Source organism: Schistocerca serialis, chromosome 4 (genome assembly GCF_023864345.2).
Source record: "Schistocerca serialis cubense isolate TAMUIC-IGC-003099 chromosome 4, iqSchSeri2.2, whole genome shotgun sequence".
NCBI classification, from domain to species: domain Eukaryota; kingdom Metazoa; phylum Arthropoda; class Insecta; order Orthoptera; family Acrididae; genus Schistocerca; species Schistocerca serialis.
The window spans coordinates 400,270,216-400,280,312 of NC_064641.1; positions in this window are offsets into that span (position 1 = coordinate 400,270,216).

Sequence of the window (10,097 nt, forward strand, 5' to 3'; positions counted from 1 at the left end):
GACGACGATGGCGGAGATGGCCATCGAAAGCTCGAGCATATTATTCGAATTGACGCGGCTGGAAAACCGAGAACGTTATATTCATGTATGCCGAAGCGAAAAACTCCGAGGACACTACACTGAAATGCGTGGCGGAGGGTTCGTCGAACCACCTTCACAATAATTCTCTATTATTCCACTCCCGAATAGCGTGTGGAAAACCGAACACCTACATTTTTCCATGTGAGTTCTGGTTTCCCGTATTTTATTATGATGGTAGTTTCTCCCTATGTAGCTCGGCGTCAACAAAATATTTTCGCATTCGAAGGAGAAAGTTGATGATTGAAGTTTCGTGAAAACATTCCGCCGCAACGAAAAACGCCTTGTTTTAGTGGTGTCCAACCAAAATCCTGTACCATGTCAGCGACACTCTCTCCCCTATTTCGCAATAAAACAAAATGTGCTGCTCATCTTTGAACTTTCTTGATGTACTCCGTTAATCCTATCTGGTAAGAATCCCAAAACGCTCGACATTACCCAAGAAGAGGAAGGACAAACGAAGTGTAGGCAGTCTCTTTAGTAGATTTGTTACATTTCCTACGTGTTCGCCAGTAAAATGCAGTCTTTGGTTTGCCTTCCACACAACATTTTCTGTGTGTTCTTTCCAATTTGAGTTGTTCGTTATGGTAATTCCTAGGTATTTAGTTGAATTTATTTCCTTTAGATTCAACTGATTTATCGTGTAACCGAAGTGTAACGGATTGCTTTTAGCACTCATGTGGATGACCTCACACTTTTCATTATTTAGGGTCAACTGCCAATTTACGCATCATTCAGATACCTTATCTAAATAGCTTTGCAACCTGTTTTGATCTTCACATGACTTTAATAGACTATAAAGGACAGCATTATCTCCATACAACCTAAGACAGCTGCTCAGATAGTCTCCTAAATCGTTTATGTAGATAAGGAACAGCAGGGCCTTGTAACTCTACCTTGGGGAATGCCAGAAATCGCTTCTGTTTTGCTCGTCGACTTTCCGTTATTTACTACGAACTGTGACCTCTCTCACAGGAAATCACGAATGCAGTGGCATAACTAAGACATTATTCCATAAGCACGTAATTTGATTACAAGCTGCTTGTAAGGTACGGTGTCAAAAGCTTTCTGAAAATCTAGAAATACTGAATCAATCTGAAATCCCTTGTCGATACCACTCAACAATTCGTGTGAGTGAAGAGCTAATTGCGTTTCACAAGAACGATGTTGACTACGGTGTCAATAAGCCTTTCTCTTCAAGGTAATTCATACTGTTCGAACACAATATACGTTCCAAAATCCTGCTGCATATCGACGTTAATGACATGGGCCTGCAATTTAGTGATTACTCCTATTACCTTTCTTGAATATTGGTGTTACCTGTGCATCTTGCCAGCCATCGGGTACTGATCTTTCGTCGAGCGAGCGGTTGCATATGATCGTTCAGTATGGAGCTATTGCGCTGGCATATTCTGAGAAAAACCTAATCATTATACAGTCTGTGCCGGGAAACTTGCTTTTACTTAGTGATTTACGCTGATTCGCTACTCCGAGAATATTTACTTTTAACTTATGATAGCAGCTGTTGATTCGAACTCTGGGATATTTACTTCGTCTTCTTTGTTAAGAAATTTCGGAACACTGATTTTAGTAACTCTGCTTTGGTAGCACTGTCATCGGTAGTATTTCCATTGTTATCGCGCAGAGAAGGTGTTCACTGCGTCTTACCGCTAGCGTACTTTACATACCACCAGAACTCTTAGGATTTTCTGCCAGTTAACCAATTAACATACGTAAGTGATTAACATTGCAAGATCACAGCGCGAGATAATCCATTGCAAATATGAAATCCTGGTATATAATAAACGGTGTAACCGCCAGAATGTTGAATGCAAGCATGCAAACGAGTATGGACTGTGCAGGGTGTCAGTTTGTGGGATGGATTCCCAGCCCTATTGCACGAATTCGGCCAATAAAGGGACGGTTAATGCTGTTTGTGGATGGCGCTGAAGTTGTCGTCCGATGATATCCCATAGATGCTCGATTGGAGACAGATATGGTGACCGAGCATGCCAACGCAACGTTTCGACACGCCGTAGAGCATGTTGGGTTACAACAATGGTACCTGGGCGAGCGTTATCCTGTTTGTAAACAACCCCTGAAATACTGCGCATGAATGGCAGTACAACAGGTCGAATCACCAAATTTACCTACAGATTTGTAGTCAGGATGCGTGGGGTGACCACGAGAGTGATCCGGTTGTCTTTCGAAAATCTCATCCCAGACTACAACTTCATGTGTGGGACCACTGTGTCTAGCATACAGACAGGTTGTGTGCAGAGGCTCAACTGACGTCTTCCTAACAAAGATACGGCCACTACTGGCACTCAGGCAGAAACAGCTTTTATCAGAAAACACATCTCTGTCCTACCTTCCACTGAGCTCTCGCTTGGCGATGTTCTGGGGTGAGTGGGATGCGCGCTCCAAGGCATCTGGTTAGTTGATGTCTCTGAAGTAAACGATTTTTTACAGTTTGATGTCTCAGTATGGTGACAGTTAGTGCTCAGATTGCTACTGTAGATTCAGTGAGATGCACCCCAACCATATGTCGAAATAGCGGTTCTCGGCGCTCAGTCAGGAACCACGCTGCTGCTACGGTCGCAGGTTCGAATCCTGCCTCGGGCTTGGATGTGTGTGATGTCCTTAGGTTAGTTAGGTTTAAGTAGTTCTAAGTTCTAGGGGACTTATGACCACAGATGTTGAGTCCCATAGCGCTCAGAGCCATTTGAACCATATGTCGAAAACGATGGTCTTCCCTCTGGTTAGTGTCACGTGGTCGCCTCCAGCACGGTCTTTTTGATACCGTACATCGCTGCCAGCAACCATGTACAGCGATACATTCCTGCGGTGTCGCAGAAGGAACCATTCAGCTTCTCGTAGCCCTATTACGCGACTTCGTTCACCTAGTGAGCTGTCGATTTTGTCACCTTAAAGGTACCCTTAACAAACATCAGTTCATCACGTCCAATATCAAGGCTAACTAAAGTGTGTATTTAACGCAAACTCGATTTGAATCATCTTAGTGGTCTACTAGCGCCATTCTTATGCGACTAGCGCTAAATTTGAAAAAACATCGTCTATCAGGTTTAGAAACACCCCTAGCAATTTTCCTTTACGTCGTACAACACCTTCTTGACGCTGATATTTTTTCCGTGTATCTATTTCAATATTAGGTATAAGCTTCATCTTTTTATTGTATTAATTAAGGGAAACCCTTTTACCTTGTATTATTTTACGACCTAGGTTTCAGATAATATGTCTATTTCTTAGAATTCAACTGATCCCATAGATGGCAGCCGAGCAAAGATGAACACCTCATTTCTTATTTTATCGATTCTTGACTTCACGATTAAAAGTTATCTCTGTTAACAGTTTTGACTCAGTTACATTTGTATACTACAACACTCGTTCTGATACCAAGTACAACTACTACGAAAAAAATACGCGTGAGCTGAACTAGGTGCACAGTTACAGGAATTTTTTGTAGTTATCTGTTGATGAGTGAAGGCAGCAAGGGTCTTGTCCTATGTAGAGGTTGTAACAATGTCCACAAGGGGTGAAAAACTGAAATGAGTTTGCTAATTTGGTGGTATATGTGGGGTACACACACACTTGTTTTCATTACCAGTCTTTATAGGTGCGTGAGCTTTGCTTTCGCTCCATTTATGTGTAAGACATCTACACTGATTACGTATCTGCGGTTTTGATTCAGGCGTAGTTCACCCATGGGAAAACCCGCCTCCCGCTCTCTTTAATCTCCAACTTCTGTGGCGTTCTCTGAGCCTCGTTCAGATTGACCTCCCAGTCCCTCCATTGACGCAGGTCTAACGCCCCTGGCAGATTATCTTACGAAATCTACTTTTCATGATAACCTGTTCTTTACCTTTTAGTCTAAAAAATCATCTACCTAATGTCTGTGGGGTACAGAAAAACACAAACGAATCTTTGGCCTAAAAATGTTGCGTATCCTTTTAGAAACTTTAGCTACAAAAGGAAAGCTATGCACTCTCCATTTAGGTTTGTGTACATCGTTCAGCGATGACAGTGGCGATCTGGCTCGCTTTTTCATTTTTTTATTGAGTATGTTGTCAGTAAAGTTGGATGAAAATACATTATTTTTAGTTATTGGTTTCATTGTGTTCCGTTCATTCTCATAGTCTTCCTGGGGTTTGGGGATAGAAAGGACACAGTGGATAATGTAGTGGAAGCTTATACGTTTGTAGGCTGTTGAATACTGAAAGAAAACTGGGACCAATGTATCAATACGGGAGTCTGTCAAGTACATTTTAAATCTATGTTAACTATTTTCTGTCGGTAAAGTGATGTCTAGGTAATTAATGGTGGAACCCCCTAACTTCATTCTGACCTTTATGTTAGTATGTCGCTGATTCATATTTTCCAAAAACTTAGAAAGTTGTGTGGTAGAACCTTTCCACCTCTTAAAAAGATCAGTCTCCCATTATTTCATTCACATTTTTACTAGCTATGGGTGTGAAAGTGAACTTTCTGTCCGACCATCTACTTACTTAAAATAGTTTTGTTGAAAGGTGAAACATTTTTGATTTAAACTACATTCTAGTATGCTAACTATGTTCTACTGTCCATCTGAATTAATGTTATATACGTAAAATGACTCCGACCCAACATCAATACACTTGTAAGTAGGCTAGGCTGTTTAGGTTTTTATATTGGTAACGCCACCGCCACGTAGCGCTCTGTATGAAAATCATTGGCTGTGCTGTGTGCAGTCTGTGGCTGGGTGGCATTGTTGTAATATTCGCTATTGTAGTGTTGGGCAGTTGGCTGTTAACAGCGCGTATCGTTGCGCAGTTGGAGATGTGCCGCCAGCAGTGGTGCATGTGGGAAGTGAGATGGAGGATTTTTGAGAGCGGATGATCTCGACGTGTGTCCATCAGAAACAGTACATTTGTAAGAATGGATGTCATGAACTGCTATATATATTTTGACTTTTGAACACTATTAAGGTAAATACATTGTTTGTTCTCTATCAAAATCTTTCATTTGCTATGCCTATCAGTAGTTAGTGCCTTCAGTACTTTGAATCTTTTATTTAGCTGTCAGTAGTGGCGCTCGCCGTATTGCAGTAGTTCGAGTAACGAAGATTTTTGTGAGGTAAGTGATTTGTGAAAGGTATAGGTTAATGTTAGTCAGGGCCATTCTTTTGTAGGGATTATTAAAAGTCAGATTGCGTTGCGCTAAAAATATTGTCTGTCAGTTTAAGCACTGTCATGTATAATTTTTCTAAGGGGATGTTTCACACTCTTTCACAGGAATGCTTGAAACCAAGCTATGTATGTCAAACGAGACTGTATTTGTTGGAATCTTAACGTCTTTTAACTTGTTTACTAAATTTCAACTTTTCTTCATGCTGTATTTCCCAATGAAGTTCAGTTATTTCATCATGATGAAGTTGGTGCTCCTGGTAGTATTTTACGCTGTTGCCTGTATTACAGACAGCACTGATCTGCTTGGCTCTTCTGGTTTGTCCAGCCGTAGGATTTATTTGAAGAATACTCTCACAAATACATTCAGAAAAAATATTGGAGCACTTATTTGCGAACTGTTTAACTTCCTCACTGTTTTACCTGTTGGATATCTCTGTAGTTTCAGTAGGTGAACTGAATGCCAAATTTCTTCCACTTTGTGTGTATAATCTGTTGTTGTTTTTATTTTTTTTAACAGCGTTTGAGTCCCTCCTTTACCTGCTCTATTCACAATCATGTTACTGCTTTCAATCCTGTTTGAAGTTTCTTTGTGACTAAGAACTCATTGTTCTGCCCATACTGAAGTTAGTGTTAATTCTGCTGCTGCACCTGCTTAGTTTCTTCTGCATGTTGTACGTTTGTAGCTATATCTTTCTCTAAGGCACTAGTTCTAAATCTACTTTTAGGTGGTCTAACACTTTCTTTGTTATTAACATGGATATGGACGCAATCTTTTCTGATTCAGCTGTTAGAAATTGAATCCTCATTGACTATAACCAGGGTGTCGTACAATAAAGCTAGAAAATATTCACAAGGACGTTGTTCGTATTCAAATAAACTTAAGTTGTAACTGACAATTAATTATATGAAGTAAAAATATCTGTAAACTTGAGATAATTTGGAGAACAACAAAAACAGCTGACACAAAGTACCACATTACCACCCTTCGAAGTGAAGAAACACTGAGGAAACTTGTAGAAAACCTTATTCAACTTCAATGCCATCCAAACAGTTTGCTTCAAAAAATCTCATATATGGTGACGTTAATGGATTTATTGCACTGCTTTCTTGGCCACTATCTTCTTAAAGTTGAGCAGCTTAAGTAAACTGAAAAAAATATGTTTTTAAAGCTACATTCTTTTTATGGATTAAGCATACTGTAGCCCTGAGACAATATATGAACCGAAGTACATGAGAATCTATGAAAACCGCCCTAAAATTGGACGACATTGGCTGACATTTAACAGCCTACGACTGAACAATGGCAGTCTTCATGACCCCTCTTTGTGACATTTAAGTACAGTCATGTCAGTTGACTACAAGTTACGTCGCCCTGTGACTGAACATGGTGCTATGTAGCACACAGTCCTGGACGGATTATCTTTTATATCTGAAAATTGAATACTTTTGCTCTGTATTTTCGTGCAAGAAATGGTATATGTATATATCTAAGCTAAAGCACTGTTGTCTTCTTCAGAGTCTGCGATGGAGGTATTCGTTTTACGTAATTTGTATTTGTTAATTGATCGGTACTTGTTAATTATCTTAGTTTCTAGTGCAAAGCTGCTGCATGTTTATTTACCGGTATCGTTCACAGAAATATAAAATAATGATAACTGTATCATGCTCTACGAAAATTTATTTTTAATTGTATTTATTTCCAAAAAACTTTTTGCCGTGTAAGTTTTAGCAATATATGTCGTCAAATACTATACCAATTAGGTCAAAATTAATACCTTTATTTTGTATTTGGTGTGGGTGACGAGTGATACTTAAGAATAGAAGTGTGACAGATGGAAGTTCGTTACAGTGCGGACAGGGATGTAATGCGGTTAAGAGGAAGTATTTTCAAGTAATGTATAGACTGTGATGTGTAGAAAGAGTGTGGAAGGAAATAGTGTAACGAGGAGGAACTGAAGTTAAGCTATCTTATGATATGGCCAAGATAATGAAGAGTGTTGTCACCTGTCACGGACGATAACGGCCTTATTTTAGTACGAGCTAACGAACTGTTCGCTGCAACATCGTTAAGTAGTCTTTAAGACTGTATAAACACATCTGGATGGCAGATGAAAATACGAGAATGTGGTAGAGAAAAAAATGGCTCTGAGCACTATGGGACTCAACTGCTGAGGTCGTTAGTCCCCTAGAACTTAGAACTAGTTAAACCTAACTAACCTAAGGACATCACAAACATCCATGCCCGAGGCAGGATTCGAACCTGCGACCGTAGCGGTCTTGCGGTTCCAGACTGCAGCGCCTTTAACCGCACGGCCACTTCGGCCGGCAATGTGGTAGAGAGAACAGAAATTGTGTACTGAAGACGTTTCTCAAGAAAGGAGAAAAGAACTGCAGACATCGGGATTTGTTCAATGGCGGACCGCAGCTTTATCTAGTTTCAAGAAGATTATTAACTGTTGGGCTTTCACTGAAAAGATATGGGCGAAAATATGTGCTACAGGAGTATAATGGCAAGAACAGCAAAAAATACCTTTATCTTTCAGTATAGTGAAGGATGTGTGTATGAACTCTGAAAAGTCCATAGTCTGTGTTTCGAAGGGATAAATTAAACTTTACAGTGATGGGTAGCATTTAGAAGCAAGTCAGAGCTGTTTCGTCATTTGTGAGGACACAGTAGTGTTTTGTTGAGGAAAGCGAAGTATTAATAAATATGCACTTCCCAGAGAAAATATAATAATAGTTTGGGTACTTATTGTTAGAATATAGCTTTAGTTTGTTACCAGGACACCTCAATTATATCTATCCTGAAGTTTTCCCTGGATTACCCAAGACATTCAGTTTTCACCTAACTTTTGCGTGGAGTGAAATCTTCGGTTCATTAATTTTCAGCTAAATTTTATTAAAATTTGTATAGGAGACGTCACCATTTACCCACCTGACAAAGCTGATCAACCACGGCAGAGAGAGACAAGAAATATAGCTGCCAGACGTAGCCACAGCCAACTACGAGTATCTCGGTTCAAGGGTAGGATCTTCTTATAAATACATCTTTGACAGTAGCCGCAAAACAATAACAAAAATGTACTTGTTATGACTCCAAACGTCGCGATCGGCACTAAATCAGTTTATACAATGGATTTAATGGAACCTCAAACTATCTATGCGTAGTAGGAAATGAAGTAAAAAGTTAATTTAACTTGCAGGCTAAAAGCTCGAGAGTTCACTCAAGGTTACGATAGGTATGCCGACATTAGTAGAACAGAGAGGCAGTGCAGTTTCTCTCGCAGTCTCTCACCGTAAAACGGGAGAACAAACGCGAATACAAATTACTTATATCAGACTCATTGCTGATAACCTGACAGATAGAAAAACGATGGTAACAATCGAAGACCAATCATCCGACGCCCGTCCGGCAAGAGCGGGGCTGTATCAAAGATCGGTTTTTATCACCCCTATTATTCAATATATATGTCAACAATATGCCAACAGTCGTTGGAGTACAAATAGCACACTTTGCTGATGATACGGCCTGCTTTACTATCGGAAGATAAATAGAGGTTCAAATGGCTCTGAGCGTTATGGGACTTAACATATGTGGTGATCAGTCCCCTAGAACTTAGAACTACTTACACCTAACTAACCTAAGGACATCACACACATCCATGCCCAAGGCAGGATTCGAACCTGCGACCGTAGCCGTCGCGCGGTATAAAGCGAGGCCTAAATCAGACAACTGCAAGAACAAGTCGACGCTACAGCGACATGGCGCAAGGTTAACTAAGTGCAGGTAAAGCTGGCTAAGACGACTGACATTTACTTCAGTGAAAAACGCTCGCAAATGCCTTTTACACTGAGACTGAATGGACAAGACATTCCATGGAGTACTAAGGAGACATAGGTAGTGGTACCCTGAACAAAAACTTTTTCCTCGATAAATATATAGAAGATTTTAGAAACAAAGCCACAGGAATAATTAAGAAACTTTTGCCCCTTCTAACAGTTCTGACCTAAGAACCACAGCCAAGTTATGACTGTATAAAGGCACAGTCCTTCCAAAAATATTGTATGGCAACTCTGTTTGGGGTATGGTTAGCAATTACAGATGAATTGCCTCCAAGTAATACAAATAATATCATACTCCGATGGATACTTGGTGCTAGCCGTTACACCAGAATCGTTGATCTATATAACAAAAGTTAGCACATCGTACTCGCATTCGGGAGAACGATGGTTCAATCCCGCATCTAGCCATCCTACATTACGTTTTCCGTGATTTCCCTAAATCACTTAAGACAAATGCCAGGATGGATTCCTTTGAAAAAGAACAGCCGATTTCTTTCCCATTCCATCCTTCATCCGATGGGAGCGATGATCTCGATGTTTGCCCTGCCCCAAACCAACGAACCAAACAACATAACGAACTCCATATGGACACAATAATGAAAGATCAGGAATCTTTCGACGAAAATACATAGTAAAGTAGACAACTTGAGAGTCTCAATAAAGCATATACGGACATTAGGTCGGACAATGCTACTCTCATAGAACGTTTATAAGGTACCACGATCATTAGTACAACGGAAATATGAACCACTACATTAGCTGGAGGTATCTTACGGACCAACTTAAATACACTGATAAGTAAATCCAAAAAGTTTAACAAGTAAATAGAGAGAGCACACATCCCTGCTTGAGTCCTGTAAGTGTGGATAGACGCTTACTTCATTTCTCTTTCTTTTTTTGAGTCATCAGTCTTCTGACTGGTTTGATGCGGCCCGCCACGAATTCCTCTGCTTTGCCAACCTCTTCGTCTCAGAGTAGTACTTGCAACTT